The following is a 9,770-nucleotide window of genomic DNA, read 5'->3' on the forward strand; positions in this document are numbered from 1 at the left end:
AAGAAAAAGTAGAGAAAAAAAATCGAGGACGAAATCGAAAACAAAAAAAAACCAAATGAGATTATTGTTAAAATCAAAACATTGTTTACCAATACAACAATAGTTGATAATGGTAAGAATGGTCGATGATGATCGTTCAATCATTATCGATTGTTGTTTTTTTTTTTTGGTTTTGTTTTTATGAGATTGGATTTTTTTTCTAATTTTTTTCAACACTGAAATTATTACAATCGATCAATACATGATGATGATGATGATGATGAGTAAAAAAGGTGAAAAATAACAAGTTTCAAGAGAAAAAAAAACTAATCCAACACAATGAATGAACAAGCTTGCAGAATAGAATGGGAAAAAAAGTTTCATCCAATTGATTTATGCTCAAATTTTTTTTCTTTCTTTTTGAAATGTACATCTACACATTTTAGTTGGTTGATTCCAAATTTGAATCCATGTTTGGAATCGAAAATCAAATTCATGTTTTTCTCTCTCTCATGTATGCGTGTGTGTGTGTTATGCATCAGGTCGAAGCTGTGTGTTGTTGTTATTTTTATCATCAAACTTTTGTTTGCTTTTTGATTCTATTGATTCTTGTTTCATTTTTTTTCATATATTCATGTATTCGGTTTGTGTGTGTGTGTTTGTATGTGTGTGTGTGATTATTGAATTTTTAATTTTGTTTGACTTTCATGTAGTTTTTTGATTTTTTTTCAATAGTTCCAGTGTTCTAGCATTGTGATTTTGTTGAAAGTTTCAAGTAAAGTTTATATGGATTTATAAAGTTTGATTTTAGATTTTTTTTTGGGGGAGGGATCATTCAAGCGATAAACAATGGAATTGTCTTTTTCTGGTCAATGTTTTCAAAATGTTGTCCCAAAAAAAGGACAGTAAAGATTATGGCAATGAAAACAAGCTACTAAATAACACTAGATAAGATCGCAAACACACATACACACACACTCACAGACTTTGATTTTCATTTTAAAATGATGATGATCATATGATAATGAAGATTTCATCAGCTATTGAAAATAAAAAAATTTGTAATTCAAAATTTTTTTAAAACAAACAAACAGAAAAAAAATCTAATGCAATTCTTGTTGTTCTTTGACTACATTACAATATTAATTATTTACATTCATTCGTTTTTTATCTCTCTGTTTCTGTATATTCTCTTTGCAACAATGTTGCAATTCATTGTGTGTGTGTATGTGTGTTTGATTGACAACGAAAGTAAATTCGATTCTACCATATTTGAAAAATTCATATGCAATTTCTACACACTGTATATAAAATGGATGGGCAAAATAAATTTCATTTCATTTTCATTGAAATAAACCATAGATTAATGTCGATTGCTGCATCAATTTGATCCATCATTATCATTATATTGAATTGAATTGATAAAAAAAATTCATTCAGTTAAAATAATAGAAAGAATAAATTGAATTCCAAATTATTGAAAAAGTTTCAACAATAATTAAAAACTTGATTGGCTGAGAAAATTGAACATTGAATTTGCAAACATTTTCGATTCGTTTTAAACGAAAAACAAAAAAAAATTATACGAACGGAACTGTTTTCAGCCTCTCATGGATTTTTTTTTCGTTTTTTTTCTTTTCTTTTTTTTGTTGATTAATTTTAATTTTTTGGATTTTGGAAATTTTCTCCGAAAGGTACATGATACACGACACACACACACAGAGTTTACCATAATCTTTTTTTTCTCTCTTTCTTTGGTTATTATTATTAGGCAAGCAAAGATGTTTTGCAAAAAAAAAATCGAATGGAAAAATTTCATATGATGATCAGGCTACTACTATCCGAAAGAAAAAAAAGACGATGACCTTTGTGTGGACTTTTTTTTGATGAATCAAGAACCAGTGCCAGTATCCAGAGAACTAGCCGAACATGTTTTTTTTTGTTTTCGAATCGAGATTTCATCCCATATAACCTCGAGGGCATTGAGACAACCAAAATGTAAAAAAAACTGGATTCTCCAACGCTTCATTGAATCGATATGTTTTTTTTCTTTCTCTCTCTCTCTCTCTCATTCAACCTGTGTTGGTGTATAATATGTGAATAAATAAATAAAAAAAAGAAACAGAGAAAAAAAATCTGAATGAATTGGCCAGAAATTAACTAATTTGCCAATAATTGCCGTATATATATTTTGAAGTTTGAATTTGTTGTTGTTGTTGTCCGATTTTTTTTCATATCAATAAAAATAAAATTATCGATAAACTAATTTTATCTGAATGAATTACAAGTGTGTGATATTAATTCTTGGAAAGAAACAAAAAAAAAATCTTGAACTGAATTTCAAACATATGAATCAATTTTCAATTGAATCGATTAATATTTTACCTTTACATTGCATACATTGATGATGCATATTAGCCATTAGTAGTTTAGATTGTCCAGATATTGCTGAGATATTCAATGTACGAATGTCTTTTTTATTTATTTATTTTTGTCTACCTTGTCATATAATTTATCAAATATTTTGAAGTTTTTTTCTTATTTTTTTTCTGCCAATAAATTCACCAGAAGTGGCAGATACACACACACAGTACACAGTGATAGAGTTGATAAATATATATTCAAACTTTATACGAGCAAACAAAATTGATTTTTTTTAGCTTTATTTATTTTTGGCGATTTTTTGTTGAATTTTTTTTTTTCGTTAGTTTGTTATAACAAAAAAAACCAAAAGAATGGATGAAATGATTTTTTGTTTTCTTCATCCAAATAAACGTAGCTATATAGTGATATTTGTGTTGACCAGATTCATTTCAATTTGACCGAATTTAATGCAATGTAATACATTCTAATTTGATTTGATCTATACACACATACATGCATCGATGTGTGTGTGTGTGTGTGTAAATAATATTAAAACAAATTGAACGAATAATTGAATTGTACGGAAAAAATGATAATAAATGATGATTGAATAAATGGATGGCAAAAGAAAAAAAAATGCAAATACAGCAGAAGAAGAAGTTGAAAAAAACTTACCATCATTATCATTATGCCGGTTTTTTTTTCTTTTTCTTCTTCTTCAAAATGGACACCTACATTTCGAATATCTTATTGGTGAATACAAATTCGAAAATTAGAAAATAAAAAAAACTGATCGATAATCCATCCATATATCGAATCATTATGATGATGATGATGATGATGATCATGAAACAAGGATTAATTCATTAATCAGTTTTTTGTATGATTGTAATTGTTATGTGTTTATTTTTTTTTCTTATCTACAGATATCCGTTAAGATTTGGATGTTGAAATGGCTGAATTGTATCCAAATAGAGATGGATATATATATAAAAAAAGTGGTTAACAACAACGACAACAACAACATCAAAGTGCTAATAAAAATAATTTTCTTTTTTTTAAATGAAGAAATGGGCGTTTTATGGTAGTGATGGTGGTGATGATCAACATTCAACAATCATTATCAAGACATGAACATATACAATGTATCATCATCATCATCATCATTTAATCAATCAATTCAATGATTCAATCCAACACAATAATGATGATGGTGATAGTGAAGAAATTTATTTTTTTCTTCCTTCAGATACAAAATAACCAATGTTTGATGGTTGTCGTGGCCAAGTCGTTTGAATAATATCCGAATCAACATTGAATATGTTGTTGAATAGATTGGCAATTTGAAATAAATGAAACAAAAAAAAACTACAAGCTTGAATTGAATTCATTTCATTATTCCATCATCTGATAATTTATTTTTTTAATAGAATGAATCAATCCAGAAGAGAAAAAAAATTAATCTAAATCTGATGCTGTGATCATCTACTAAATTTGATCAACTGAATGTGATAATCAAAGAAAGATAAACAAATAAATCTATCTATATCTCTATCAACAACAATCGCCAATCATCAAATGTCTATTTTAACCCGATATTATCGTTTCATTGTGTGTGTGTTTAACAGATAAGTTTTTTATTCCAAGTTCAATTTTTTTTTGTTTGATCAACAAATTTCGATAACGATTGATGAATTGATTCGAAATTAATTGTTGAATTGAACAACGGTAACAGGAAAAAATTTTCTGCAATAAAAAACAAATTATTAATGACCGAATCGGTGATTATCAGAAAAACTTTTTTTTTTGACGGTAATTTTACGATATTTGTTGTTGTTTCATTCGGAACTTTATCTTTTCTATATTTTTTTTTTTTTTTTTTGGTATGATATCATCTTGAATGGCCAATAAATTTTCTTTATTTGATTCAATTCACATGTATTTGATTTGTTTTTTTTTTAGTGCTTTCTATCATGATGATCATCATCGAGATTATGATGATTCATGCTATTCAATTGTAATGAAAACATAAACGCACACACACACACACACACACACACACGGAGAGAAAATTGATGTATGATCGTAAAAAGAATTTTTTTTTCGCATATTCGTCGCAACGATTCATAATTTTTTTTTTGTTCGTTCGTTTTAATTGTCTATTTTTGGACATATGGTTATGTTTTTTTTTCGCATATCATTTATTCATATTTATTGTTACCATGTTCATTTTGATTGTATCTCATTATCTATTTACATATATATATTGCAAATTCAGTATATACACACATTTATGTTTATGTTCAGAAATAAAAATCAAGCAATTTTCATTATCCATACTGATAATGAATTCGTGTATTTGATAACAAATAAAAAAATGTAATGATAATGAAAAAAAAGAGACACACAAATACGTCACAATGACAATATGGCAGCAGAATCCAGGTAAGTTTTTATTTTGTTTACCATTTTCATTATTGTTGTTGTTGTTGTGGATTCTGTTCCTATGGTGATACTGATATCATCATTCATGTATGAATAATTTTTTTTCCTGTACAGAATTTTAGTTTCAAAACAACTACTGGTTCATATTTGCATAAATATATCATTGTTGTACAACTTGTATACAAAGTGTTTGTACCAGAATCCTTCTTTATTTGCCAAAATAATACCATTGTGGTCATACACACACACACTGAAATTTTGCAATAATCAAGTCAACTTTGACATATGATGCCAGATTATTATCATTATTAAAAAAAAATTCATTCACAGACTATGATGATGTAGTCGGTAATAAATTTTATTTTCCAACCAAATTTTTCTGTTCTGGTCAGACAGATTGACCGTTTGCAAACAAAAAAAAGAAAGAGGAAAAGAAAAAGTTTCACCAGCTTGACCACCATCATCATGATTATTATGAACATCAACTTTTTTTTTCTCTGGACATATGTCAAATTCATCTGTTGTCGCACACACACACACACACACACAAACGATCGCAATCGATCGATTCTTCAATGTCCAAACAAGACAAAAAGAAATTTTTTTTTTGTCCACCATCGAATGTTCAACTAATCAAGTCATACAAACAGAATTAATCAGAAAAAATAGAGAAAAAAACTTGTTCAACCAGCAGGTACACACACACACACACACACACACACACACACTGACTAAGATTTGCATTCGCTACAATGTGTCAATAATTTATATATTTTTTCACGAAAATTGAAAAAAAAATTTCTCATTTTTTTTGACTATTCCGGATTATTATTATTATTATGGCTGCTAGAAGTTATTGGATTCGCTGCTGACCTTTACATAATTGAACACACACACAGACCGACAGAGAGAGAGAGAGAGAGAGAGAGAGAGAGAGAGAGAGAGAGAGAGAGAGAGAGAGAGAGAGAGAGAGAGAGAGAGAGAGAGAGAGAGAGAGAGAGAGAGAGAGAGAGAGAGAGAGAGAGAGAGAGAGAGAGAGAGAGAGAGAGAGAGAGAGAGAGAAACACAGGTGTGCATAGCATTTTCATAATTTATTATGGAAAAGTTCATAAAATAAATTGGACAAAATTTTTTTTTCCTTTAAATCACAGGAATATGAAATGAAAAGACTTTCGAGTGATTGAATATAAATTTTTGTTTTGTCGCTTGTGTATTTTTTTTTTTTTTACTGCAAATAATATTTCGCACATTTTTGCTTGTCTGATCATTCGGTTTTGGGCGCTATAAATTTTCTGGTTTTTTTTTCATCAAAGTCTGAATATTTTTTTTTCATAGCAAAATTCAATTTAGAAAAATACTGAAACGAATTCTGATTTGATTCGCGCGAATTTGAATTTTTATATGCACATCTGACTGTGTTTGTGTGTGTGTGTGTGTGTGTGTGTGTCGAACTGGTTATGGATTTGATTTTTTTTCCTATCTTGTTAAATCAATTGAATTGAATTATGATTGATATCGGATAAAAAATGATGTTGATGATGATCATCATCCTCATCAACTATTTTAATCTTTTACACACCATTATTCATTATAGTGGGAAAGATTTACAGTTTGATGTAATTTCTTTTTGGATTATCATAATTTTTTTTTGTAGGAGGGGGGGCAGGAAAAGAGAAGGTGGTAGATGATTAATGATAAAATAATAATCTGCCATAATAAATCTATCTATATAAATTTTATGTTTCTAAAATGTATATGATCATCATCATCATCATTATCATTACGTTGATAGTGGATAAATGGATAAAAAACAAAAACAAAAACCTTTTGACACATTGTGTGTGAACAGAATTCAAATGGAATTTTTATTTTTATTTTTTTTTTATTTTTTTGTTCGTTTCATGATAATTGATCATCATCGAACTAATTGATGAATTTTTTTTTATTTTGGTTTTGATTTATTTGCAGCTGCGAATAAAATAAAAAAAACGAAAACAAAAACATTTTTTCATCATTGATGAGTGAATCTCTTGTAATTAATTGATTAATTGTCCATTTTTATCTCTGAATGTGTGTGTGTGTGTGTGTTTGTGGGATTTTTCATCATCATCATGTTCATTATTATCACGCTATGAATGATTAAATGAATGAAAAGAAGAGATAGGAGAAAAAAATAGCAATACTTTTTTTTCTGGATTGATTGAATGATCAGTGTTATAGTAAGTTTCAATTTATAATGATATCCGACATAAATACTTAATTTAGCCCTGTTGATAATGATGATGATGATGATGATGATTACTGGATGACCCAGACATTCGACCAGACGAATCATCAAATCAGATTGGCTGAGTGGTTCCGGATCTTGTGATGATGTGTATAAGTGTCTAAATATATTGAATGATTTTGATCTGGTGATTTTGTATGTTGGGTTTTTTTCTTCTTTCGGATTGACATTTTTTTCTTTTCTCAAATTATCTTCAATCAAATCTTTGCAGTTAGAAATCATGATCGAATTTTTCTCAATGATCCTCATCACCTTGACTTGTAAAGATGCAATCATCATCATCATCATCATCATTCGATTCGATAAGTGCCGACATATTATAGCAACAAAACGAAAATAATTGGACTGAAAATATTGAAAAAAAATCTCAAATTCAAAAATGCAACGATTAATGTGAACAAAAAAAAAATGAACAAAAAAAATTAATTAAGCAATTCGGTCATCGTCTATGATGTTAAGTGAATCGTATTTGTGATCATTCAGCAGTGGTGGTTGCTGTTGTGCTGGTGGTGGTGGTGGCTAACCGAATAACTGACCAATCTAGTCGCGAGCATCAATATCAAAAATGAGCAAAAATAAGAAAAATTCAAACATAACCAAACCCTAATCAACTTGTAAAAATTAAAAAAAATGCAAAAAATTGATGAGCCCATTATTTATCTAGTTGTATGATCACACATAAATTTACTATATATCGGAGGGGAGGGGGTTTATTTCATGCCAAGAAAAAAAAAGTTTTCATGTTTTTTTTTGGTTGAAAAAAATTTCTGAATTCAAATAGTAAACGTATGGTGAAGATAGTTCACACAAAATTTATTTCATAAATTCGGGTCATTGTGATGATGAACAATTTCTAAAACAACAGTAAAGTTGTCCACCACAACCACCACCACCACCACCACTATCATCATGATCATCAGACCAATCTTTGATGTCTAGATATTTTACCGCCATTTAAATGATGATGATGATATTAAATTGGAAACATTTTAACAAAAAAAAAATGGGATTTTTTTCCGGAAGAAATTTTTTTTTTAATTTTGTATGTTTGTGTTTTATTTGCTGGGAATTTCTCATTTTATTTATTTGTTTGTGTGTGTGTAGATCAAACCAAAAAAACAAGTTTTAAATTTTCTGCTTTCTGAATTTTTTTTCAAAGTTTTTTTTTCTCAATCATATATATATCCATCCTACTCTATGCATAACATTAGCATTTCTATTGAATAACACGAATATAGACATAGAATCGGTAGAAACAAATGGTCATTTATCATTTAAATCAATGCATAATTTTCAGTAATAATTATAATAATAAAATGTTCAAATTCTTGCTAAATTGATGAAGAATTTTTTTTTTGCATTCCAAAGAACCAAACATTGTTGCTACTGTTTGACAATGATATAAAGATGTATTTATTTGGAATTTTCAATTACTAATAAATGATGATGATGATGATGAACAAACGAACACAATACAGACATTAGAGAGCGATTCAATGGAAATGTTTTTTTTTGTTGCGTTTCAAAATTAACAAGAAAAATAATTTATTAAAATTCATCAAAAATTTTTTTTTATATTCATATCGAATCTCATTTTGTTCAAGTAGGTTGATTCTTATGAAATTTTTCTAATATATTTATGTTGTATTACAACATTGAAAGTCGAAACGAGAGAATGTTGAATTTTTATTTTTTTTTTTTTTTTTTACTATTCTGAATTCTGATTTCTCAATATTTTTTTTTCTTTTATTATTTTGAAAAAAATAAATTCTATTAATATTCTTTTGTTCAATTCATTCATTCAGTATTTGTCCGTTTTTTTTTCTTACTGTAATATTGACATTTAACAGGAAGTCATATAGTTATTGATAATGTAAAATTTTGACATTCATGTTTACACGAATATTTGTACAAAACAAGAACAAGAAAAAAAATTAAAAATATGAATTCATTCCTTTGAATGAATCCAAAATTCAATCATATTTGTTTGAAAAGAAGAAATTTATTTCATTTTTTTTTATTTTTAGAAAAATTTCACATTTGTCATCATTTGATTATATTTTCCTGGCATGAATTTCATTTAAAATAAAATTCTATATATTCTGAATCACCTTGTAGATATTCTGGGATTTTAGAAATGATTCCTTAAATGTTGATTATTATCTTAATCGATCCTAAAAAATTTTCCTTTCAATTTTTGTTGCTGTTGGTGATCACTGATCATCAATCACCACCACCAATCTTTATTGATGATTTGAATTTTTCTTCATTTAAATATTCTTCATTTTACTGTGTCATTGTCGTTGCAATTTGGTGATAAAGAATATGAATTATTAATAACGAATTTTGTTTCGTAAGAAACGAACACAAAAAAAATTTCATTTAAGAGATATGCCCAGCATCCAAACCAACGACATTAACAGAATTGCCAGTGCAAACACAAACACACACACTCACACACACACATACCAGAGTTTAACAAATTCGTTATATTGTCTTCATTTTCAATTCAAAATTGAATAAACAAACAAAACCAGAAAAAAAATTCTAACAACAAGAATAAAAAAAAACTATAAAGAATAAAGAATTTTTAATAGAAAAAAAAGAATGACGAATAAAGAATTACTATTTTGAAATGAATAAATATTTGAAATTGTGTGTTTCGTACACATACACACACACAACAACAACAACA

The sequence above is a fragment of the Dermatophagoides farinae genome, chromosome 7, assembly GCF_024713945.1.
Source record: "Dermatophagoides farinae isolate YC_2012a chromosome 7, ASM2471394v1, whole genome shotgun sequence".
Taxonomy (NCBI): domain Eukaryota; kingdom Metazoa; phylum Arthropoda; class Arachnida; order Sarcoptiformes; family Pyroglyphidae; genus Dermatophagoides; species Dermatophagoides farinae.